The sequence below is a fragment of the Solanum pennellii genome, chromosome 5, assembly GCF_001406875.1.
Source record: "Solanum pennellii chromosome 5, SPENNV200".
Taxonomy (NCBI): Eukaryota; Viridiplantae; Streptophyta; class Magnoliopsida; order Solanales; family Solanaceae; genus Solanum; species Solanum pennellii.
Genome location: NC_028641.1, coordinates 12,716,920 through 12,728,619, shown reverse-complemented (window position 1 = coordinate 12,728,619; position 11,700 = coordinate 12,716,920). Strand labels below are relative to the sequence as shown.

The 11,700-nt window shown below is 29.9% G+C and overlaps 1 pseudogene; it reads left to right on the top strand.

Annotated features, from left to right (window-relative positions):
- The first annotated feature begins 10,537 nt into the window (after positions 1-10,537).
- Positions 10,538-11,494, top strand: LOC107019322 (annotated as a pseudogene).
- The last annotated feature ends 206 nt before the right edge of the window (positions 11,495-11,700 follow it).

The following is an 11,700-nucleotide window of genomic DNA, read 5'->3' as shown; positions in this document are numbered from 1 at the left end:
TCTTTCTTTATATATATATATATATATATATATATATATATATATATATATTCTTGTTTTCTTTTTTACTTTCCTTTTAATGTTGATAAATGAACAAATGAATTATTATTTCTTGAATAATTCATTCATTTGACGTTCTTAAATTCTACGATAATGACAAATAATCAAATTCATGTTGGAATATTGCAATTCTTTTAAGAACCTATTTTTCATTAGTTTTTATGTATTGATTATTAGTAAATAATTACTTGAAAGTTCATTCAATTATTATTTATCACAACGCAAAGCGCGAGAAAATTACCTAGTTATTTTTATAATAAAGATAGTTATCGATAAATTTATTAAAAATTATTAAAAAAATATTTTGAAGTATTAAATAAATAAAACTTAACAGTCATGAATTTTGAAAATGTTAGGCCAAAATTGAGTGTCAAAACCTTGAAAAATTTTAAAAAAGTTAATTTACCCCTTGTTATAAATCACAACTTGTTCTAAGTCTAAAACAATATACAAATACGAAAAATCAATGAATAATGACCCAAAATTATCCCGATTATAATTAAATTCTAAAAATTCACAATTCTAATAATCATTCTATCCAAGGAATTTTCGCATCACTAATTCAAGTTAAAATCTTCCAAGAGTAACACCCTTGATTCTAAGGCTTAAAAATTGAAATACAAATTAGGAGATGAATTATTTTACCTTTATCCAAGAATTAGTGAAAAAATGAGGAGAACTGCCCTAAATCATTCTTTATTTTTTCAAGATTGAAGTTGTTGAAGTGAAACTCAACAAGAAACCTACTAAGCAAAACAAAACAAGCTAGAATATGAGCACTACTTTTATCCCAATCGAACCTCTTTAATCTACAACCTATATAGTAATCGGCTCAACAGTTATACAATACACAACTCACAAAGCTTAAAAGTCATAGTCCAATAATTACAGTTCATAACCAATAAGTTTCAAGTATATCGATCACACATATTAAGTAAGTGACTCACAACTATCAAGTAGATAAATCATAAGTGTCAAGTAAATAAGTCACAAGTGTCAAAATACATCAAATCACATAGTCAAATTCTTGCGAGAACCACTTCCCTTCGAAACAATATTACTAGATGGAATCATTTTCCTTTGCCTTTATATCACATCACTAGACGAAACCAATTTCCTTTGATTTGATATCACATCACCTGCCTGAATCATTTTCTTTCGGCACAATATCACTAGTCAAAATTATTTCACTGCGCCTTTATGTCATATCACTAGCCAGAATGATTTTCCTTCAATTTTATATCATATCACTGACCGAGCCATTTTCCTTCGGCATATTCATCACATATATCATCACGGCGCAACAAAATCAATGTAAATAAACAATTTCAAACCATTAGGAAGAGACAACAACTCAAGCAATTCAAGCACACAATAATGCCATCAAAGCATTTCATCAATCAACAAATTAGGGTCCACAACAAGGAAATTCACAAAACATTATAATCAACACGTTGCTTTTTTCATTAATTCAATTTTCATTCATTATTGATCGATCAAGTGAAATAATTGAACAATTCACCTCATTTTCATTACTCCCCAACATACACAATGAAGAGAAACATACAATTTTATAAATTTTATTAGGTTTAGAAGATCACTTGCCTCAATTTTACCATTATTGATATATTATTTGTATACATATACAAATAAATATAAAAAATTATATATGACCCGTATACATAAGAAAAATTGTTTTGCTACCAAAATTTTAAATAATTTATTTAAATAAAAAATGTTTATGTACACAAAAAACAGTAGCGGTAAAAGTAACAAATTTTTTACTACTTATGTGTATGTAATAGAGAAAATTTATCATGCATTTATATACAAACATCAAAAGCATCAATTTATAAAGATTAAATTGAACACAAAATTAAAAGATTTATGCCAAATAAAAACTAATGAAACAAGGTCAAACACATATATATACACCATAACATATAATATACGATTAAGATTTCAAACGCAATTGTACAAGTTCTTCAATTGTATAAAATCAAAATATTCAATTAAGAATTAAAATCCTTAAACAACTTGAGACTTATTCCTACACGAACGAACGCCCATTGTGACATACACCTCCACATGTACTACATATATTTCCGTTAGCCCTAAGTAACTATTTTGCCATTTTTCGTGAGTCTTTTTATTAGCCTGTTTGGAGATATCTTGAATATTGGAGGCATACTTCATCAGCCTAAATATATTATGGTATCACCCACTCAGTTCTATCTGATAATAAATATATAGGCATCACATAAATTTTGAACACAATCATATCCGAGCAATATACATATATAGGCATCACATAAATTTTGAACACAATCATATCCGAGCAATATGTATCTAATTTTAGATTTTTCAATTTCAACACAACCTAATCATATTCACATGATAATTTTATCTTACTAAAACCTATCACAAGTGCATGTTTAAAAAAAAAAAAAAAATAGATAATTTCGACGATCATTATAACATTGTGTATGTATTCTTTTGACGGTGCAACCTATTCATATATATATATATATATATATCATGATATTTTTCAATCAATGTTGTAAATATCCATATTGCTCTTGCTTATTATCATATTTTCATCTTACGAACATAAGTCTCACCTTCTCTAGAAAATCAAAGATAGACAATTTTTTCACTGATACTAGTGTAACATCAACACTTTCTGCAATATTCGATGTCATACTTCACCCCGATGAACTCGTGCATAACATCACTAACTCCGAGTATTATATTCTTTAAATCTTTTATCTATCTTTACGATTGTCTCCATTATCATATTAAATTTGTTTTACGTGCACTCTTGAGAATTATATGAAATAGAGCAGTTAGCTTCTCGTGTGACTTTCTATATTCTTTTGAACCTTTTCCACAATTGCCACCTACAATCATAATATTTCATATTGTCATACACTCTCGTAACAACTTTTATAATGCTATCAATTTTATTTGACAAGGCACACATATTACTTCTCTTTCCATATGATTTTCTCAATTGTTCAAAGAATCAAGTTCAAGCGGTGTCATTCTCTGAATCAAAGACATCATATGCTAGTGAATAGATATGTCTTAAATTTATAAGAGTATATAATTAAATATTCATAACAGATATTCAACTAATTGTGTATGAACATAAAAATATGCAACTGTAAACGTATACACATACATTCACATTAATACATACCATCTCCATATCTATAGTGCTTACTGCCACAAACTGTCATTATATGACCCTCTTAGGTAACTCCCACCCATTACAATTACTGGTCTAAAATATAATACATAAATCCTTGTATGAATATATTCAAGGAAACAAATAGATATATAAACTCGTTATTAACATTTTTCTTTGTACGTATATGAATCTTAGGTAAGTAATGTCCATCATATACAAATATGCAAGGAATTTGTTGTATGAGCTGTTGTACTCCTCAAAGATTCTAAAATTTTCTCTTAAGCCCTCCAATCCAATTTATAGTTAACATAAACTTTAAAATCAATATTTACATTATTTTCATGTTAGTATGTGTATATTTTCACTTGTGATCTATCAATTTAGGTTTCACAATCTCCCTAATCAATTTACTCGTTGCTTATGTCACGATCCAAAGTGCACCCTAGATGTGACACGTCATATAAGACCCCGAGAGTCCCTACACAAGTCACTTGATACACACTCAATGCAATATAATAGAAAATACGAGAAATTAAACAAGATGTTTCATATCATAGAAGAGTTTGACAAAAAATCGAAAGTCTAATCATAGTCTTGATAAGTCAATCTAATTCATCAATAGAGTGGTTGGGACGTAATCCATACACTATATACACCATCTGAAAATTAAAGACATAAGAAAGCACAATAAAGGTGACACAACCCTCGAAATATGAGGCTCACCAAGTCTTCATTGATCAACCAATCAACTAGCCACGAACGAAAGTAGAATAAGCGTTAGACTCTACATTATTAATAAATAATACAGGCACAAGTATGCATTAGTATCCAAAAACATGAAATATGAGTATATGAGGATGCTAGAACATGATAACATGACCACAATAAATTATAATAAAAGCCTCTAAAAGAATTGTAAGTCATAAAATTGGTTAATGCATCTCAAAACATAGTAATGGCTTCATAAAACCTTTAAATTAACTTAGTTCATTTTGTGAGATATTTACCATTAACTCGCATAGATCACGTGAGGTATAACATGAAACTTGATATCTTGCTCCCACATCGAAAAATATATGTCCTTGCTTTTCAAGGAAAATATCATACTTCTATCTTAGGTAGATCCACTAGTTATGTAATTTAAGAAAAAACATACGGGGCGCGTAATTAGGGACAAGAAAATTGTTACTAGATACTCGAGACTATAACGAAAGAGCCTCCATCTCAAGGTCCTCTCAGGGCTAAGTAAAATTTCAACAGAATCAGTCATAAATATATTCATATCATCCTACTTGAAAAGGCACAATTACGTTATCACTCAAATCTTAATTCATCATAGTGTAGCTCCTAAACCACGATTCATACATGTGTGAGAAAACCTTTCATCAATCAGGATTTCTTAATATTTGAGAAAATCTTTCACAATTTCATTGATGCTTATCTTAGAAGCAACCTTATTTCATAAAACATCTTTTTTCATAAATATAATCATGAATAACATATACTTTTTCCATAAATTCATTATACTTGAGTAAACGACATTTGTCTATAAAAAAAAATCATTTGAAACTCATGTAGTTCAATAAACATGTATAGAAAGATTGAAACTGAATAGTTAAATCAAAATCACATAACATCCATGGAGATTGCATCAACCCTAATCAATTTTAGGTGAAGTTGAATTGAAAATTTGAAAATATTTTAGACCCAATGGATGAATGAAATTCATTGGTGAATTCCCACATGCCTTGATAAACAAAGCTCAAAATCAATAGAGAAAAATGAGACTTGAAGCTCGAAATCCTAAGTGTTCTTCCTTGAGCTTAAGAGAATTTGGAGAGGATGAATGTCGATAGAATTGGAGGTTAGGAGAGTTGGGTTAGTTTGTGAAATAGAAAAGTAGTTATAGAGCTTGGGATTAGAATCAAAACGACATATTATAGGTTTTAGATATATATGAATAGACTCAAATGCCCTTAATGAATAATTGTTTGACAATATTACAGGTTGGATCTGTAGGTTTTTCTACGGCCGATATTGGTTAACCGGAAAACTAATTTTAAAAATCTAAAAATTCATCCAACTTCCAACATACCTCTCTATGGTTCGTCATCTAGTCTATCGTCTATAGATCTCACCCGTAGACCTTAGATCACCACTCACTTATAAACAATCATCATTTCACATTTTATGACTCGTAACCAAGACTATTACTCGTAATCCCTAACCGTAGATCACTTGATCAATTTTAAAGTTGTTTTGTGCCAATATACTTGATCAATTTCCACATGTTTGTAAGATGGATTTGAAATCACCCCATTACCATCGCTGGATAAAAATGCAACAATTAGGTCTACCAATTATGCAATGTCAAATGTTATGTTCATATCCACAATTTTATTTATACAAATTGACGCCAAGACCCTTCCCCCCGTCTCCCTTTGCTGAAGTGTTGCACAGTTCATTGTGTGTATTACATGTATCCAAAACATATATACAAATTAGAAATTTGTTAAAATTAGTGTTGGCCTTTTTAAGCATTATATACACCCTCACATTCATGTCATTGCATATCACTGTTGGTGTATTGCTTTCTTCAACCTTGTATTTAATCTTCAATATCTTTCTAGTCACATCAACAACAAGTTAATTCACAATTACAGTATAAAACTCAGTATATGATATATATTTCTTAAAGGCCACTCTCTCTATAGTATAATTGATTTAATATATAATTTCTATTGCCATTTTTCAGAATGTATAATCAAAATAAGTAAAGAAGATATTCTTGTAGAGATACAAATATTCTAATTATTAATCAAACAATAAATCAATATACTATAATCCATAATTATACATATACATATTCACACATCAAATTCATACATATGAAATATATACATTCAATCACAAATTCACTATTACACAAAAGTATATACAAATGAAACATTTACATTTCACATATTGAAATCTTACCCCGTAATTATACATATACATATTCACACAACAAGCACATACAAATTTTACACATTCATATACACAAGTTTCAAAATGCATATCAATAGACTTATTCGGTAAGTCTTTATACAAATGGATAATCTTTTATCCAATATACAGTAAAATCTCTATAAATTAATACTCGATAAATTAATAATCTCTCTAAAATAATATTTTCCTCCGGTACCGACTTGAGCCAATGGAAAAAATCACTAATTTCGATAAGATAATATATTTTCAGAAGACCCCTATACAAAAATATGGTCCCATTAGTATTATAAATTAATAATTCTTTAAAGTACAAATATATCTAAGATAATTTAGTGAAATATGATTATATTGTGTTCTGCTGTTTCTTATAATTTAAATATAGTTGAAGCTCATCTCTAACTTTTCTTATTGCATCCAAGAGCTCTGGTGTTTTCTTTTCAAAATGCACCATAAAATTGTGAAGAGTTCTAGATACGATAAGTGTTTCCTTACGCGTATCTGGTTTCAAAGGTATATCATCTTCAACTTCATCATCAACATTGCTTTTTTCGATGGTATTCACAATTTCTTCTAAAACTCTAGACCTCTGAACAAGTATCACTTTCACTCGAATAATCCAACAGGTTAATGACATCCATTTTACTATGGTAATCGAGATCATTAATCATGACCTCAAGTTCATGAATGACGTTTTCACAAGTAGGTTCATTCAGATTCTCTGAGATTGCATCTCCCAAATGATTTTTACAGTATCGAAAACAATTTGCTATTGTCTCTCGCTGAAAATTTATTATTCAAACAGGAATTGCATATTGATAGCATCCAAAACATTGATCTTTGTTGGATCATTTTGTCCCATTGCATAGCCTTCTAATATCCTACGATAAATTATGTTCGATAATACATCTTGAAAGCTCTTATTATCACAACATCACAACGTTGAAATTAATAAGATACAATGGTTTTGATGTATTTGTTGTACTTTATGAAAGATATTTTTATGTGAAATCCAAAAACATGATACATAAATTAATAAGATACAATGATTTTGAGATAATCAAAATTAACCTTCATCAATTTCAAACTATTCTTTAAATTAATAAATATTAATTTATCGATTTAATAATATCTCTATAAAATAATAATATTTCATGGTTCCACCTATATTATTTTATAGAGGTTTTCTGTATATACAATTTATGTATACATACATATGCGATATGCATATTCAACCATAAATCTTAATCTTAGCCAAAAACATATACAAAATAAAAATATAACTTTTTGCGTTAAAGATTTAAATGTTATTGCTAATATACAATTCAATCTATATACATCAAAACACAAAACTGAAAATCCATCCACGAATCAAACATCAAATTCGTTGCTTAGAAATTTAATTGTATTTGATCAATATGAATTGTATAGTGTTTTTCGTTTAAAACATGTTCTTTTAAAAAAAAAAAAAACACTTACATGATGTGGAATAATCAAAAATAGAAATCAATTAAATTTTTTTCTTTTAATGGAGCTTCTCCAACATGATGAATTCATGTGTTATGGTGTTATTACAGTAATAGAAGTCATTTTAGACAATATATTTTTATTTTAATATGATTAACATGAATGATGAGATTTTTTATAAGTAACTTTCACATATAACAAACATAAAAATCATATTTGTATGTTACAGTTATAGTTTGTATAATTGCGTTTCGTAGCAAATTTTATGTTTGCTATAAAGTTTTTGATTTGTATAATTCGTTAGATATATCTAATTATATACAAATTGTTTAGTTTTGTATATATTTATTTTATATATTGTAATTTGTATAATAAAATATGTATTTATATAATTATAAGTGTATAGGACGAAAATATATGTATTTGTATTTGTATATATACTTTTCTCTCGCTTTATACAAACACAAACACATTTTATACCGAAATGTATGAAATGACTAATTGTATACTGAAAATGGTTAATTGTATATCGAAAATGACTAATTGTATACTCAATCAGATGACAAAAAATGGATATTTGCTGCAATTACAAATAAAATAAATAAGAATGACTATAACATTTAATTTGAATTAATAGTTTGCTATTTCATACAATCTTCTCATTTTTTATTATTAGTGTTACCGTATTTAGCTTTCACGCAGTCATTATTTTTCAAAATTTTAAAATATAAATCTATAAAAAAGTCTGAGACATACTAATGTAATTTTCCATAGCAAATTAAGCTACAAATATAAAACGTAACTAAATATACTATATCTATGAAGCATTATTTAGTTAAATCACTTTTCCATTTGTGAAGTTTCCCTTTTATTTTTTGTATGTCATATGTGTTTATTATTTGGACAAAGCTCTTGGCTTGACAAGACATTAATCCAAGATGTATGAACACTAGCACATATTTAAAGAAAGAATAACAATGCCCAAATCTATCGCATGACTTTAACCGGTAGTGTGTACTATGAATGGTAGGAAAGGAATTGTAAACTGTTTCAAGGGGATGCGCGGAATGCAAAAGTAATTATAAAGCTCATCATTCAAGATGCTCATGGACTGTTACGATTCAAATTCACAGATCGTGATGATACTTATATTCCCAACTGATAGGTTAGTCAACCCAATATCTTTACCAATTACATTTGATATAAGTGACAAAATAAGTAAGTGACAAGCATAATATTCTAAATACTAAGTATTTAACATGATATGAATACTAAATAATAGAACAAATAAGATAGAGGGAGGTGCACAACTCCAAGATAATCTAAGCTTGGAGTCAGAAAGCTCCACGAGATGCACTCGTATTCGAAATTGGATCTGCATTGTAAAAGCTACAACAAATGTAGTATGAGTACGAAATCACATACATTATGTCTCATATACTGAAAACGGAAAAGTAGTGATAGAAGTATATTGGAAAATCATCCTTTAATTTTGCAAATCTGCTCTATACTTATCAGTCAAATCTCATAAAACAGAGATATTCAAATGTCATGTAATGTTCAACCACCCAATAAGCACATAGTCAATTAAGAATAAACGATGCAGTGAAATGATTATGAAATTATATACCTCCGAGGTCAAGTACTATTTTAACTGTATATACATGACACTTCTCAGAAATACATCAAGAGTTCGTGACTCATGGGGGACTCACAAGGTCTATATTCTGACACAAACGATCTTTAAGTAACTGTGCAAACTAATTTAACTGTATATATATGATACTTCTAAAAAATAAATCGAGAGTTCATGACTCATGGGAGACTCACGAGGTCCATATACTGATACAAACAATCTTTATGTGTTTGTGCAAACAATCTCAATGACTATCATAAAATAAAATAACCTCCAGACGAACGATCTCCATGTGCCCAACTTATAATCATAACATCTCACAATCCCCAACACATACGATCTCCACGTGCCTAACTTATATTCAATCTCATGTCTATGCATGTGCACAATATGATTTTAATAAAAGGGGATGATGATACATCTCAATCAATCAAATACCGTATGATATATAATCTCCTCGACTACTACATATATACGAGTTTAATAAAGAAACACAATCACACACAAGTTAATAATACATCAACTAATGCCCATATGCTTTGCACTACAAAAAAACGTCCAAATTGCGGGGGTTAAAATTGCATATTGCGGCAGTCAGTAACCCCCTCAATTTGCTGTTTCGGCAGTTGCAAAAACCCCTGTTGTTAGGTCTGCCACAATTAAGTCGCGGGGGTTTTTCACCAACCCCTGGTACCAGTCGCAGGGGGTTATTCGCAGGGGTTTCGAATCCCCCAAATTGATATCAATAAACCTGTGTTTCATATTCTGGGAATCAAAAACCCAACTATTTGTGAGTCTGGGAGTCGTAAACCCCTGCAATTTATGAATCACATTAAATTAACAGGGGTGTCAACCCCTGCAATTCATGAACATAGTAAACTTTTTACAGCATTCTGCTAGTTATATTCAATTTTATATATTAATGACTAATTAACATGTACATTATAGTCCAAACATAAAAGGACATATTAGTAAACATATTTCAAACACACAAATATATCATTAAGCATACTATTAGTTTTACAAGATATATTGAAAAACGTGATGCACCCCAACCATTACGACTACAAGGAACTTCAAAATCACTGCGAAAACTGTTGGTTAGTCTTGCTTTTATGGATGAAAAGTCTTTACCAGCATCTAAACTCAAGAAAGGACCTGCAACAGTTCATGGAACATCACCTACCTGCAAAAGAAAATGCACAAAATAAAGGGGAATTGAAGGAGATAACTTGAGCCTTAGAAAGAGTGTTGCCATTGTTGTTCTAAGTCGCGGAGAAAAACATAAACCCGGAGAAAGGCGAAAACCCCTCTGGGATTCTGCTCAAAACCAAAATCTTCAATTGGATTAAAGAATAAAGAATGGCTTCAGCCTATTTAGCATGGGAGAAGCTCCCAAGCGAACCACTGACTTCCTAAATCGCTTCTCCGATATTATTTCATCTCAATACACCAAGTCTCTATGCCTTTTTTTCTCTATCTCTTAAAATTCATCTTTTCTCCTTTCTCTATTTGATGCCCTCATCACTTTCCAGGATGCTAGCAGAGTAATGAGAGACACTAATAGATACTCAGTATGCAGATATACTACTCTCTCTATTTCGTGCCTTACAAAGTTATCGACTCAAACTTGAATCTTAGAAGACTTTTGAAAATGCTGCCAATGCATTTATGTCAACTTGGGCTTTTGGAAGCCTTTTATGTCATTGCCTATAAAATTAGAATTCTAGCAGAAAGAGCAGATAAAGAGTTGGCTTCTATTGGAAGAACTCCTGAAAAGTTGAAAGGGGTGGCTCGTTTCTCATGAAAGTGTTTCAGGTTCTTTGTAGAAAAGAATCAAAACCTATTGGAGCTTTCTATGTGGCTTGCCAGCTTTTCAAAATTTAGTTTAAGCACAGAAAAGTTCACTTGTGTAAAAGTGTTACATGAAGCATTAAAATTGCCTGCATTTTTTATTTCGAGAAGTTTCATCTTAGGGACAAGGTTACTTACATGTATTATACTAGACGGTTGGAGGTGTACAATGAAAATTTCTCCGCTGTTGATCAAAGTATCATAGCCATCGCAATCCTCGAAAAGAAAGAAATATAAGGATGATACTAAAATATCTTATATCTGTGAAGCTCTAAATCGGAATCTTCCCTAATACATTGTGCTTTCTCTAAATCGGCTTCTTCGGCGCTCTGCAGGAACATGAAGACCAGTTTCTAAGGTTTGGCGTTTATCTTGTCTTCAAGAAGCTACTAAATAAGATCTATATTATCCAGTAGCAGAAAGATCACAATAAAGCTCATGAATTGCTTAAACCGAAAAAGTATATCGAGCTTAGAAATGAGGACGAATTACCTTTAGAGGCACG